Raw genomic sequence first — 14,066 nt, 5'->3', positions numbered from 1 at the left:
TAGCGAGCAGGCCTGTGAAAGAGTTCAGGAGGATGCGGTTGGGTTAGCAACTGTGCAGAAAGGTGGCAGATACAATTTCATGAACGGACAGATCAAGGGGGGTTGGGGTTATGGTCACAGGTGGGGAATTTCCTTGGAGCTTCTTCCACTCTACCACCATCAAGTTACAGGAGGTGCAGCAGTAACTTCACTTATGAGGATAGTTTGAGATATAGTCTTAAGTCATGAAGATCAAAGTAAGATGTGAAGTTTGAGGAGCTAGAGTTGTATCTATTCCAAACATCCATGCCCTAGTTTCAAACAATGATAGTTATGTGTTTGCCTTGGATATTCTAGATGGGTGGCGGGAAAGGCTTCCAGGCAGCTTATCAATTCAAGGTTACATATTACATAGGATTACATAGGATATATGGCACAGAAGCAGGCCATTCGGCCCAACCAGTCCATGCTGGTGTTTATGCTCCACTCGAGCCTCCTCCCGTCTTTCCTCATCTAACTCTATCAGCATAACCCTCTATTCCCTTCTCTCTCATATGCTTGTCTAGCCTCCCCTTAAATGCATCTATACTATTTGCTTCAACCACTTCCTGTGGTAGAGAGTTCCACACTCACCACTCTTTGGATAAAAAGTTTCTTCTGAATCCCCTACTGGACTTCTTGGTGACTATCTTATATTGATGGCCTCTAGTTATGCTCTTCCCCACAAATGGAAACATTTTCTCTGTATCCACTCTATCAAAACCTTTCATAATTTAGAAAATCTCTATTAGGTCACTCCTTAGCCTTTTTTCAAGAGAAAAGAAACTCAACCTGTTCATCCTTTCCTGATATATATTTCTCGCATTTCTGGTATCATCCTTGTAAATATTCTCTGCACCCTCTCCAGTGCCTCTATATCCTTTTTATAATATGGTGACCAGAAATGTACATAGTACTCTTAAGTGTGGTTCGATACAGGTTTAGCATAACTTCCCTACTTTTAAATTCTTACCTCCAGAAATAAACCCTAGTGCTTGATGTACTTTTTTTATGGCCTTGCTAACCTGTGTTACAATTTTTAGTGATTTTTGTATTTGTACTCCAAGATCCCTTTGTTCCTCTACCCCAACTAGACTCACACCATCCAAGTAATAAGTCACCTCCCTATTCTTCCTACCAAAATATAATACATCAAATTTCTGTGTTGAACTTCATTTGCCAATGATATGCCCATTCTGAAAGTTTATTAATGTTCTCCTGTAATTTGTTGCAATCCTCCTCTGTATTGACTATCCCCATAAATTTGGTGTTATCCGCAAATTTAGAAATTGTGTTTTTGATTCCAAAGTCTAAATCGTTAATATAAATTGTGAACAGCAGTGATCCCAGCACTGATCCTTTTGGAACACCACTTCTGCCACTACCCTTTACTTCTACACTCTGCTTTTTGTCTTGAAGCCAGCTAGCAATCCATTCTGCCACTTCTGCTACAATCCATTCTGACTCCTCATTCTCTGACCTTGTTCATCAACCTATTATGGGGTACCTTATCGAAGGCCTTTTGAAAATCTAGATAAATTACATCGACTACATTATCATCGTCTACTCTCTCTGTTAGCTCTTCAAAAAATACAATAAGGTTGGTCAAGTAAGACTTTCCCTTTTGAAATCCATACTGACTATTCATTATAATTTTTTTGGTTTCTAGATGTTCTTCTATTTTCTCCTTTTAGTAGGGGCTCCATTATTTTTCCTATCACCGATGTTAAGCTGACTGGTCTATAGTTCCCTGAACATGTTCTATCCCCCTTCTTAAATATAGGGATTGTGTCAGTCCTCTGGCACTACACCTTTTTCTCATGCCTCTGCTATCTTGTCCCTAGATTCTTTTAAAATGCGTGGATGCAATCTATCTGGACCACGGGTTTTATCCTCTTTGAGTTAGATTAGTTTATTTAATATATTCCCTTTTTAATTTTAAATGCACTTATCTCATTACTAATCTCATCATCCAATGTCATGTCCACCTGTTCTATCTCCCTGGTAAATACTGAAGCGAAATAATTATTTAATATTTCTGCCATCTCTCTATCGTTACCTGTGGCATTACCCTGCCTATCCCTTAATGGCCCTATTCCCATCCCAACTTTCCTTTTTTTATTGATGTGCCTGTAAAATATTTTATGCTCCTTGATAATTTAATTTCATAGTTCCTCTTTGCCTTCCTGACTTCTCTCCTAATCTCTTCATATTCTCCCTTATCATGCACTCCCCAGCTATCTTTGTACTTAATGTATACCTCATTCCTTACCCTCAATTGTTCCCTTATGGCTTTGTTCATCCATGGAGTCTCGTTAGTGTTTAGTTTGTTCTTTTCTTTTAGCGGAATATATTTTTCCTGCACTCTGTTGAACACCGTTTTAAATGTTTCCCATTGTTGTTCTACATCGTGGTTTGCCAATATTGCTGCCCATTTTATTTCCCCAAGTTCTATTCTCAGCCCCTCAAAATAAGCATTTCTCCTATCTATTAACCTGGTTTTCATCATACTTATGTCCTTCTCAATTATCATCTTAAAGCGTATTATATTATGGTCACTATTGAATAGATGTTCCCCTACTTTAACTTCTCTTATCTGCTCTGGTTCATTCCACATTACTAGATCCAATAGTGAATCCTCCTTTGTTGGGCTTTTTACATATTGGGTTAGAAAAGAGTCTTGTTATCATTGTAGGAACTTAGGGCTCTATTTTCCTCTTTGCTGATTTTTGGCATCCAGGAGGATGTACGGCCGATCTTTTTGTTCCCGTTTGCGGCGATAAAAAATCAGGACTCAAGTCTGCACCAAAAACTCTCTGGCCATGCATGAAAAGCTGAAGTTGCCAGGACAACCAGAGACGCTGAAGCAAGCTGAAGCCCACTCCTGTCTTGATTCATAATGACATTCACACTGGGGGATTAGCGATCGTAAGACAACTTTACCAAGACATAGACATCATTAGCAGTTGATTACTGCTGTATTCTGTACCCCAAAATGATTAACCTGTTAATTTCTATATCATACAATCCAGCATTTAAAAAATGAAATCCGCTGGACCCACTGCAATCCCGGGCCCCCGAAGGACTTCACCCCCCCCCTGCTGGACCCACTGCAATCCCGGGCCACCAAAGGAACTCCCCCCCCCCGCCTCCCCGCTTGCTGGACCCACTGCAATCCTGGGCCCCCAAAGGACCTCCCCCCGCCCCCCTCTCCGCTTGCTGGACCCACTGCAATCCCGGGCCCCCGAATGACCTCTCCCCCTGCTGGACCCGCTGCAATCCTGGGCCCCCAAAGGACCTCCCCCCCCCCCCCCCCTCTCCGCTTGCTGGACCCACTGCAATCCCGGGCCCCCGAATGACCTCTCCCCCTGCTGGACCCACTGCAATCCCAGGCCCCCAAAGGACCTCCCCCCCTGTTGGACCCACTGCAATCCCGGGCCCCCAAAGGACCTCTCCTCCTGCTGGACTCGCTGTAATCCCGGACCCCCAAAGAACCTCTCCCCCTGCTGGACCCACTGCAATCCCAGGCCCCCAAAGGACCTCTCCCCCTGCTGGACTCGCTGTAATCCCAGGCCGCCAAAGGACCTCTCCCCCTGCTGGACTCGCTTTAATCCCGGACCCCCAAAGAACCTCTCCCCCTGCTGGACTTGCTGTAATCCCGGGCCCCCAAAGGACCTCTCCACCTGCTGGACCCGCTGCAATCCCGGGCCCCCGAAGGACTTCTTTCCTCAGCTGGACCTGCAGCCACCACTCCCCCGCCACTGGAACTGCTGCAATCCCTGGCTGAATGGCCCTCCTGCTCCCGAACTTCAACTCGCAGGGGGAGTGGGACTGAGTGGTGGGGGGTGCCATTCGGCCTGGGATTGCAGTGGGTCCAGCTGGGAATTGCAGCAGGGGGAACAGTCCTTTCAGCCCAGAAATCTTCCCTTGCTCCAAAAAGAGTTCCCTGTGGAAAAAAAAGGTCTTTTATTTTGTATTCTTATTGCCTCGCTTCTGTCCTCTTGTGTGCCGCACCAATTCTTTATGTTAACATACGGGTTTTTTTTGTGGGGCTATTGGGCAGTGTGCGCCACACTGAAAAAAATCGTGGATGGCCAAAATCGATTAAGTCCATAAAAATGGTGCCCAATCCAGTTTTGACTCGTGTCTGCGGCAAAAATTTTTCAACTGCCGCACATGGTCGGCGCCGGTGTCCAAACGTTGCCGAAAGTTGGAAAGTGAATATTTCCACGCCAAAAAATGTTTGGATGCTAAAAAATGGTGCACAATCGTGGTGAAAATAGAGCCCCATATTCCCTTATCTCTTTTACCTACCTCTTCTGTACAATTAATAGTGGGGTAGTTGAAATCTCCCACGATTATTATTCTAAGTTTTTTACTCATTTCCCTAATTTGTCTGCATATTTCTTCCTCCACCTCCCTTCCACTATTAGGTGGTTTGTAGACTATGCCTATTAGTGTGAGGTTTTAGGACGCAGTTAAAATTTCATAGAATTACACAGCTCAGAAACAGGCTATTCGGCCCAACTGGTCCATGCCAGTGTTTATGCTCCACATGAGCCTCTTCCCACCCCTCTATATCTAACCCTATCAGTATAACCTTTCATTTCTTTCTGGCTCATGTATTTAGCTAGCTTACTCTTAAATGCATCTATGTTATTCATCTCAACTACTTCTTGTGGCAGTGAGTTCCATATTCTAACCATTCTCTGGTAAAGACGTTTCTTCTGAATTCCCTATTGGATTTATTAGTGACTATCTTATATTCATAGCCTCTATTTTTGGTTTCCCCTACAAGTGGAAACATCTTCTGTATGGCTACCCTATTTCACCATTTCATAATCTTAAAGACCCCTAAAGAGCCCCAGCCGGTACAATTTCACCTGATAGGTATAATCCTTCAGTTCTGGTATCATCCTTGTAAATCTTTTTTGCATCTTCTCCAGTGGCTCTATATCCTTTTTATAATCTGAAGATCAGAACTCTGCACGGTACTCTGTGTGGTCGAACACACCACCTCAGCATGAGCGGCAGCAGTCTCGGCCGGCTGGCTGACAGGCAACAACGAGGGCACTGGCAAAGTGGCAGTGGTGGGAGGATGAATGCTTTTATCCTGAGAGAGTACAGCAGGTTCGTCCTTCATGGAGCCACTGCCACTCCCCTGTGATGGCATCTCGGCAATCCTAGTAATCTGCTGGAGGACAGACTGCTGGACAGCTGTAACACCCTGAAAGCCCTTTTCAACACTGGTGAACCCAGCCATGATGGCAGCAGTCTATGCTTGCGTGACTTCAGTCTGAACTTCCATTGCAGCACTCAGACAATGGGTGACTTCTGCTTGTGCTGCAATGGAAGTTGAGACATCGTCAGTCAGATGCTGTGTGATGATTTAATCCACAAGTACGCTAGTGGATCTGCCCATCCTTTCCATGCTGGAAAGGATGGGCTCCATGCTGCGCCAAGCCCTGTGCAAGCTTGGTGCAGGGCTCCTCTATGCTCCTTGACATTGCATTCAGGCTTTATGGCAGGACTGCCAATGCACTAAGCATTTAATTGTTCATACCCAATAGTGTTCTGTATACCGCCCCATCGAAGACCTCATCAGAGTCATGTGCAGCAAAACTCTTATGCGATCTCACTCTCACTCTCACTCACCTGCGCTACCCTTTCCCCCTGCCCTGGTTGCAAGCCAGTCTCACCACATGCAGATCCCACGTATAACCTATCCTCTATGTGGAATGTCAATATCTGAGCTGGTGTCTGGGAGTGTGAAATCGAGCGATGGTGCTGTGTGTTCTGCATCACTGTGTTTTTTCTCTTGCATTTTGTCCTCCTCCACCAGTGCCTGGCCAGTTTGCATATCTTGGCCATCTGAAAGGAGAAAACCACAAGGTTAAGGTTGTAGTAAGGAGAGGGGGGAAAGAAAGAGGTGCATGCTTACACCATCTGCAGCTTGTAAATCAGAAGAGATTGTGGGATGCGGGGGAAGTGGGATGTGAGAAGGTGGCTTAAATGTGAGGATACCGTCACCTCCAATTATGATGATCCAGATTCTGACAACTATTAGAATATGAGCAAGTATTTGCTGTAATCCATAAAGTTTAACCTTGTGATGATATTTGTGTTATCATAGATGCTGTTAATAGCAGTGTTAATTAATGCATCTTAGTGCCCAACTTCATCTGTGATGATTCTGGAAAAACTGACAGGAAATCAGGATCTCGTCCCCCCAAAAAACACCATTCAGTATTATACAGCATTTCTGTTGTGGTTGGATTGGTTTGCATAATGATTAATATAAGTTGGTCTTAGTTATTTGAGACAGTCCAAAGGCAAGCTCATTTAGCATCCTGTAAGCCTTAGATATAAATGGCAGATGCCAAACCAATTTTTCTACGTGGACATTAATAAATGTCTGATATTCTTTGGGCTGGATTTTCAACTATTTTGCACCTTGTTTTGCGTCCCGGTGGGGCGGTAAATGGTGTTTCTGGGTGTCAAACGGGGCATCCAGGATTTAGTGTCCGGCCGGAATTTTCGGCAATGGTTTTGCAGCAACGCAAAAACTTACCGCCCTGACTTCCGTTTTGACCATTATTATGACGTAAATCGTCGTGCAAGGCTGCGTTAGCACCCTGGGTGGAGCTTTCAGCCCTAATGCCTGATTTAGCGACCGCCCCAGGAACCGACCGAAAAAATTAGGCAGTCCCAGGGTACAACAGGCACAATTGGCGGCATATTTAAAGGGAGGTTAGAGGATCTTATATCGCAATTGTCAGTGACTGCCACAGTTGTGCGCAGAACGCTGCGTGAGTCTATAGTTTAAAGCGGCACTTTTATGTGCCTTAATCCTTTGTTTTCAAGATCAGTAAGAGATTTCAATGGGAGCAATGCTAGTTCGCCAGCAAATCATGCTGGTTGCTATTGGCAGGCGGCTTCAAGCTGGAAGAAGGATTCTTGTCCATGGTGTGCAATGGAATCGAAGAGGTCGCAGACGTTTGGGGAGGAGGCCTCACCCCCCACGGGTTTACAGGGAACATCGCTCATACCTCCACATTTCTGATGCGCAGTGCGTTCAAAGGCTGTGCTTCAGCTCCAACAGGCAAACCTACAGTCTACCAGCGTCAACAGGACTGCGCTGCCCATCAAGGTGAAGGTTACAGTAGCAATGGCCTTCTATGCCTCCCGCTCCTTCCAGGCAGCAGCAGGGGACATATGCAGCATCTTGCAGCATGCTGCACATTGCTGCTTTTACCAGGTAACAAGGGCACTGTGGACTCCCATTGAAATCTCTTACTGATCTTGAAAACAAAGGATTAAGGCACATAAAAGTGCCACTTTAGAGTATATACGCACGCAGAATGGACTTCATAAAGTTCCCAATGAGCAAGACAGCCAGAATGTGAGGGCTCCAGGGTTTGGACGATTTGCAAGCGTCCCCAAGGGTTCAAGGTGCCATTGACTGTACACACGTCGCCTTGCGAGCACCAACACAGAATGCAAAGGTCTTCTGAAATTGAAAGGGATACCACTCCCTAAACGTTCAGCTAGTCTGCGACTAGCCACTCAGTGCATCCTCACAGTCAATGCCCGTTATCCAGGGAGCACACATGATGCTTTCATCTTGCGTGAGGGCAAATGTTTCAGCGACAAAGACAAGGACAGAGCTGGCTGATTGGGGATAAAGGATACGGCCTGGCCACCTGGCTCATGACTCCCCTCCGGAACCCTGCCACAGAAGCCGAGCAATGCTATAATGACAGCCATGCAGCCACCCGCAACATCATTGAACAGACAATTAGTGTGCTGAAGCAGCGCTCCCGATGCCTGGACCGCTCTGGAGGCAGCCTTCAATATTTCCCTCAACAGGTCACAGAGTTCATTGTTGTGTGTTGCATGCTAGGAGCTCGGCGCCCTCCCGGATGCGTTTTCTCCGCCTCGGGCGGTCTTCGGCCAGGGTTTCCCGGGTGTCGGTGGTGGTGTCGCACTTTGCCGGGGAGGCTTTGCGGGTGTCCTTGTGGCGTTTCCGCTATCCTGCTTTGGCTCGTTTACCGTGGCAGGGGTGGGGGGGTGGCTCCGCATGGAGCATTTGCTTGGGGAGTCTCGTGTCTGGCATGCGAACTGTGTGGCCTGCCTGGCGAGGCTGATCGAGTGTGGTTGGTGCTTTGGTGCTGGGGATGTTGACCTGGTCGAGGACACTGGTGTTGGAGCGCCTGTCCTCCTGGGGGATTTGCGGGATCTTGTTGGTGGTGTGTCTCCGGCGACTTGGGGTGTCTTCTGTGCATCGTCCGTGCCTCGGATCCATGCAGGGGGGCGGGTGTTGCTGCAGGCCTGTGGACCATGGGCTTGGTGGTGGATTTGGGGGCCTGGTCTTCGGGCACTCTTTTCCTCGGGCGGCCGGGGGCTGCACTGGTGCACTGGAGGCGATGTTGAATCTCCGCATCGGTGTCTGCCTTTGTTGATGGGAGGCTCCTGGGGTGTGGGGGTGGTCCGCGTTGTCGAGGGCCGCGCCATGGATCTTGGTGATTGGGGGGCAGTGCTGTGCGGCGGTGACGGGCGGGTGGGGGACCTTTGTCTTGCAGATGTTGGGCATGGGGCCATGCCCCACCCCACAGCCAACAAACTCCCCGCCGGAGCGGAACCAAACCACAAAACGTCGCCCCCCCAGGCCAGGCCCAAGACCATCCCAACCTCCGTCGCCGAGCCGCAGCACGCGGACGACGCCCGCATCCGCGCACACCCAGAGGCTGAACTCCAGGACACAGCCACTCAACCTCCTGAAATTGGTTTATTGCCGCAATTGACTCTTGCCATGCATTTTATTACTATAACACACAGGTGACCAAATTGACACATTCAATTATGGCTGAATGACTCTCACTCCATTTAGCATCTTCGTTTCTGTAGATACATCCTCTGCTTTGATCTTGTACCCAATTTACAACCCATGCTCATCAGAAAGTTGCTTGAACTTTGAACCCAGCATGTGTTATCTTACAGATTGCGCAGAAAGCAAGGTATTCGGGTAATACGGGCTTTCGATCCCACATAAGCTGCTTCCAATGATGCACACAAATTTGTCCAAGACCGGAATGTTTTGAAAAGAAAGAAATTCATGGTTTACAATAAATTAACTGAAACTTCACGTTAACATTGAACAAATCCCCAAGTGGCAGTCTTTGTGAATCTACTTATGTGCCATCTTTCTCTTACCCATGCTTCTACGAGGTGTTACCCCTATGGATTCAGCAGAGGTAGAGACAGCCTCCTCACATCCCTGCTGCAACTACTTAGACACTTTGGGCAGTCGCCCTCTGGGTTTTGGAGCATGTGATGGCCCCGCCAAAGCCTGCGCCTCCTGCGACTGTGCAGGGGCAGACTCAGCCATCACTGTTCAGGGAGGCATCTGGGCTCTGACTGAAGGTGTGACAACAGAGGAGAAATGGGAGCGCTTTGAGAGGAGCCTCCACTTCCATCTCCCCTCTCATGATCATTACTCTCTCATGGGCTACCCACACTTCCCTGCTAGCAAGGAGCTGGACAGCACCTTGCTACACTTCAGTGGGGCCATGAGGACTCACGACTACACTGACACCCTCCTAGAGAGGACGTCTGAGCCTCTGCCATCAACTCTCCATAGATAGCCATCTTTTCTCCATGTGCTCCTCTGATTGGTGCATTAGCTGCTCCTTGCAGATGGCCATCCTATCCATGGAAGAGCCTACCATTGCCATGGTCTGCGACATGGTGGTGTTCATGTTGGAGATGGAAGCCTCCATTCTCTGAACACTGGCAGTCATCGCGCTCGCAAAACTTGTCAGAGCCCCCTGCACTTGTTCCTGCAGGATCACCTTCTTTCTAGATGGCCTCCAAGGCTTAGCATCTGCATGCAGCTGAGCAGAGCGGGGAGAGTCCTGCACCCTCTGACGAGGAGTCTCCACTGCTGTCCCTGACTCCACCATCTCCTCTTGCTTACTTGTGAGTTGTGAGATACCAGGTGACAACACTACTCTATCTCACAACACACAAGGTATGCATATCTGCACTAGTGCAGGGCATGTTTCTGTCTGGCTGTGCCTCAGAGACTGCGGACTCTGCTGAGGAGCCGTCTTTCTCTTGCTACTGGACAGTGGTGAGGCCTCTTGATGGACATGTGGGAGAGTAAAGAGATGAGTTACAAGGTATTAGAAGGGGAGAGAACAGCTCTGCAGGTCGGGCTATAAAAGAGCTGGAGCAGCATACCACTTCAACCTCCAGCTTGAACTGCTCCAAGTGTGCGACGATTTTGAGATGGGCGACGTCATCAAAACCCTGGTCGCCATTTTGGAGTGTGGGCAGGAGCATCGGCAGGGCCCAGGTATAGAGGAGTGGGAAGGTCGGGGCGAATGAGCGGTGAATGTTTGTGGCGGAGGAGTGGCGAGAGATCGTGGCGGAGGTGCGACAGATGAAGGCACGGGGCCCAGAAGAGCCGAGGGCCCAGGGGCAGCATGGGCCAGCCCACACTGCGATGTGTGTGCACACTCGGTCCGTGCAGCAGAGCAAGTCTTCAGTCGTCCTGGTTAACCCTTGCCACTGGATAAAGGCCGAGCTCTGTCTAACCCATGTGGTGGCTGGTGTGCAACGGTCACCACACGTTAAAAAACTTCACGCACAGGCATCTTCCACCCCCTCAATTGGAGTTCATCGGGTCCTTCGTCGAAACATCTGTGAACTCGTGGAAGCAAGTCATCCTCATTCGAGGGACCGCCTATGATGATGAATTAACATAAATCTGCTCCCTCCGCTCAACAACATCTAAAGTATCACAAAGTTGCTTCATGCAGTGAACAAAATGTGAAAGAACACAAGGCAGCTTCATGTAGTGACACCATTGAACAGGAGTGCATTGTTATCACACATCAGAGCAGGCCGGGGAATGGAAAGAGCAGCGTGGCAGCATACCACTCCAGGGAGCAGCACGTGCTGGAGCAGGAGAGGAAACACTCCAACAGCAGTGAAGAGCGACGTCACCAAGATCCAGGTCGGTGATTGGAGCGTAGGCAGGTACAGTAGGAGCGGCGAGGTCAGGGCGAAAGAGCAGCGAGAGATTGTAGAGCGATGTGATCTGGGCCCAGAAGAGGCAAGGGCCCAGGGGCAGCAGCAGAGCTGGTCTCCAGTCGTCTTGGCACTGGACCAAGACCTAACTGTGTCAAGCCCGTGCGGTGGCTGATGTGCAACGGCCACCACACGTTAAAAAAATCCATGTACAGGCATCTTCCACCCTTCAAGATGTAGTTTGGGACCTGGAATTTTAGGTCTTTCATTGAAACACCTGTGAACTTTTTGACGTGGAAGCAAGTCATCCTCGATTCGAGGGACTGCCTATGATGATGATGATCACACACTATGGTACAGAGATTTCTGGCAATGAAGAGTTGCCAGCCCTTAATGGGTCTTCACGAGACTTTCCAACCTCCTTCCCTTCAACCTCCTCCCATGCCTCATGCTCCTCTGCAATAAGGCCTCAGGGCATACAGCAAGGCTGATAGAGGGCTGCTGTGTTGGGAGGGCCAGACAATGCAGACGGCGTCTGAGGATGCACTGGACCAGTTCCTGGTCTGGAAGACCTAGCTTTCAACTGGGGCGCCTCTTCCTCGGCGTTCAGGCATGGGCGGCTGGGGTGTCAACCAGGTATGGTGCATGGTTGGCGAGTGGATGGTGGGAGCTGGAATGCTGTCATCCTGAGGAATAAGACCACCTGCCATTCCCCTGGAGCCACTGACTCTCCGACGGGGCTGGACCTTAACAACTGGAACAATGACTATGCACAACTTGCTGGCCTGCTTTGGCACCATCACTTCCCCAAGGAAAAGCAGGGAACGTAGAGTACAGAATTACACATGGACTGCATCACTTGTCCAAAGCTTGAGCCTGTGATGCGCCCAAGTTGACGACGTGATCAAGGGCACGTGCCACACCCTCTGGAACTCCACTGTTGCTGCTCTAGGCCACCAGCCTCTGTATGTGGGCATTGATGGCCTTGTTGGACCCACCACTCGCAATGACAATCTGCGACGCTGCCTCTGCAATAGTTGCCGTGAGCTTGTCAATGCTCGCTGGGATCTGTTCCAATGCATCCTGAAGGTCACTGTGCATCACTATGGTTTCCCTGGACATTTCCACCAGGCCCAGTTCAATGTCTGCGTGTCTATCAGCAGACCGACTTTGCCGACTTACCCTCCGGAGAGCTGGCCTGTGAGATTTCACCCCGGCATTGCGTTGCTGTACACCATTGGGGCCAGGAGCCTCCGAATCCTCAAACCCTGAGAAGTCAGCATCGTTGCCAGATGAACTGAGTGCCAACGGGGCAACTGGTGGGCTCTGATGCTCCGCCAGAGCAGTCTTCTCCAGTCCCTCATCATCTGCAGCATGGCCTGAAGTGGAGGCTGCACCTCTGGTTGGTCATCTGGAAGTAGAAAACAACAGACAAGTGGTTAGCGGTAGTGGAGGGGGCAGGGACGTGAGGAAAGTGGTATTGCACAGATTCATTTGAAGGACCGCCGCAATTTCTTAATATCTCTCAATGCAGTATCTTGAATCACGCCATCCATTTACATACCCTCACTACCCGAAGGGGGCTCAGCATCACCCTCGGCAATTGTCTGAGCTGGGACTCCAATCAAGGCAGAGACCCTCTCCTCTACATCCGTCAGCGGGATTTTTTGAGGCGTGCCTGTCCGCAGCTACTCCCTTCGGTTATGGGAGTGCTTCGACTGCAAAGAGAAAAATAGGAAGGGTTCAAAAAGAGTTTCTCTGCTGTTGTGCTACATATGCCTGCCAGTGTAGAATAGGTGATAGTGTGTGAATGTTCTAGTGGCCTCCATTCAATCGGTTTGGATCTTGCATGTGCTTCGTCTGTATGTATTCGCAGGTTAGAGGCATCTAACATGGGGACTGTAAGTGATCTTTCAGAAAGCGATCGGAGCAGTTGGAGTGTATTGCAAGGAATGATGTTAATGATACAAATAATGTGCATAGGCCATTAAAAGCCAATGCGTGCCGAAGTAAGCCTCCAACTTTGTTATGCATTGTGAAAGCCACTCCACAGAGTGTTGAGAGGGGCCAAATGCATGACAAACTTCAAAGAGTGTATGAGGTTAATGTTAAATTCATGGAGGCATGGATAGATGCAAAAGGTACTCACCCTGATGATGCTCGTAAGGTCATTGAACTTTTGCTGCACCGTGTGCCAGTCCTGGGCACAGTGTCTGCAGCAGACACCTCCATATGTGTTTAAACACAGGAAGGAGTGGTCTGGCTCCGCAGCAAGAAGGAGTGAGGCCCACCTCCTCTCCAACGTGCTCACCAACGCTTCACTAACCTCCTGGCGGAAGCACCTGGCACGCTGTCTTCCTTCCTGCTCCTCCATCTCAGCAGAAGTGGCTGAAGTGGGGCCGCTTAAATGCGCATGCGCGCAGGAAGCTGGTGCGCCCTGCATTTGTGTTTAAGAACATAAGAACATAAGAAATAGGAGCAGGAATAGGCCATTTGGCCCCTCGAGCCTGCTCCGCCATTTAATAAGATCATGGCTGATCTGATCATGGACTCAGATCCACTTCCCTGCCCACTCCCCATAACCTTTTATTCCCTTATCGCTCAAAAATCTGTCTATCTCCACTTTAAATATATTCAGTGACCCAGCCTCCACAGTTCTGGGGCAGAGAATTCCATAGATTTACAACCCTCTGAGAGAAAAAAATTCCTCCTCATCTCAGTTTTAAATGGGCAGCTCCTTATTCTGAGACCATGGGCTAGACTTTCCATTTTTGTGCAGATCGGCCAAAAATGGGCGTTATTTCCAGCGTGGGTGGTAAAAATGGGTTTTGAGATCACCGGAGTATCGCCCATTTTCAAAACCTTAACTTTCCATTTTTGAAAATGGGTGTTACCACGAGCGATCTGAAATGGGCGTTAGCGTTAAATTTTTTTGACCTTCTGCCGTAAAGTGTCACCGACCATAGCAACAGCATGGCAACGCTCATTTTCCATGTTTCAGGAGGTCAGGGGTC

This window comes from Pristiophorus japonicus, chromosome 2 (assembly GCF_044704955.1).
Source record: "Pristiophorus japonicus isolate sPriJap1 chromosome 2, sPriJap1.hap1, whole genome shotgun sequence".
Lineage (NCBI taxonomy): Eukaryota > Metazoa > Chordata > Chondrichthyes > Pristiophoridae > Pristiophorus > Pristiophorus japonicus.
This window is presented reverse-complemented; position numbering follows the sequence as displayed.